Genomic DNA, 1,521 nt, shown 5'->3' with positions numbered 1-1,521 from the left:
TTCGCCGGCCACGGCCGCCGTCCGGCTTCGCCGCCCCGCCGCCTTGAGCTCACCCGAGGCCGCCACACCACCGCGCCGCCTCGCCTCCCCGCCTCTCCTTCGACTCCGGCAACCCGAGCTCCTCCGGTGAACAGGAACTCCGGCCATCCTCGTAATCCGTGCCGATCCAGATCTGGATCCACTTTGATGGTTGACTTTCTTCCCGTAGCCCTAATTATTTTGCATTTTTCATCACATCATAACTCTGCATCCGTAGCTCCGATTCGTGCGTGTAGCATATCAAAATGTTTGTCTCGACGATTACATCATTTCATGTCATTGCATGATTTTCATTTGAGCTCATCTTGATGCCCGAAATGCTGTTGGAAGAGGGCTATGTGATGAATTTGTCAGATCTATTTCAGCAAATGGCCTTTTGTCATTTTTGCCATGATTAATGTGTGCATGCTATGATCCTGAGCTCTACATGTGTTTTGTTATATGCCATGCCATCTTTACGGGGTGTATGCCATGCATTTTTGTGATATTTTTGGTGACTAGCACAAGCATGCAAAGTAGCGTAATTGTTAATGCTGATTTCAGGGACTTAGAATTTCACTGTCCTTGTCCTGATTTTGTTGTTATGCCATATGTTCATGTTGTTTCCTAGTGATCCGTGCCTCTTTTGAGGATGATCAGTAAGGATGTTTTGTTAATATTGTGGTGCTCTATCCATCCATTTCTTTGTTTGCAATTCTGGAGCACCCTAGCTCGAGTCAATCGAGCTCTACTTTTGCTATAAAACGTTCCTGGCAGATTGTTAACATGTTTAGCGATTTTACCAAGCTTGTTGTTGTTGATCCATGCATGCTATATTGTTTTTCTTGCCATGTATAGCTTCTATGCCATGTCTTCTTGATGGGTGTATGCTTAGTTTGTCATGCCATGCTTTGTAGTGAGTGCATCGAGCTCGTAAACATGCCTACTTGTAATCTGTTTTGCATGCTCCAGTTTTTCACTAAGTCTGAATCTGTTTATGTTTTTGCCATGTTCACATGCTTGCAATTGTATTTTCTGATCCCTTTTGGCTCAAGGTCACTAAGGGACTTTTTTTAAGTGCTTTGAGTAGCTTCATGCCATGCCTCGCTTTGCCATGTTAAGTTTCTGTAGCATGTAGTTTTCATGCTCTAAAGATTGCTTCCTGAATATCATTTGCTCTTTTGCCATGCTTGTTAGTGAGTGAATTAGCCGTAGCTCTGTGTTCATCTTTTGTCAAGCATCATTAGTGGATCCGTGCCATGTATTTTGTTGCCATGTTTGAGTGCTGTAGCATAATTATCTTGATTGTTTTAGAAGGCTACTTGCTGATTATCGCAGACCGGTGCGATATTTGTTTTACTTGCTATTTCCAAACCATGCATCCGATTCCGGTGATCTTTATATCGATTTCGACCGAAATCACCTCACCTTTCCAGTGGCACTCTTGGATTTCCATGTTGAGGCCAGGTTCGATCATTACTTTCCAAATCATGCATATGCATC

Source organism: Triticum dicoccoides, chromosome 1A (genome assembly GCF_002162155.2).
Source record: "Triticum dicoccoides isolate Atlit2015 ecotype Zavitan chromosome 1A, WEW_v2.0, whole genome shotgun sequence".
Classification (NCBI taxonomy): domain Eukaryota; kingdom Viridiplantae; phylum Streptophyta; class Magnoliopsida; order Poales; family Poaceae; genus Triticum; species Triticum dicoccoides.
The sequence above is the reverse complement of the archived record's forward strand: the minus strand, read 5'-3'. Positions refer to the sequence as shown.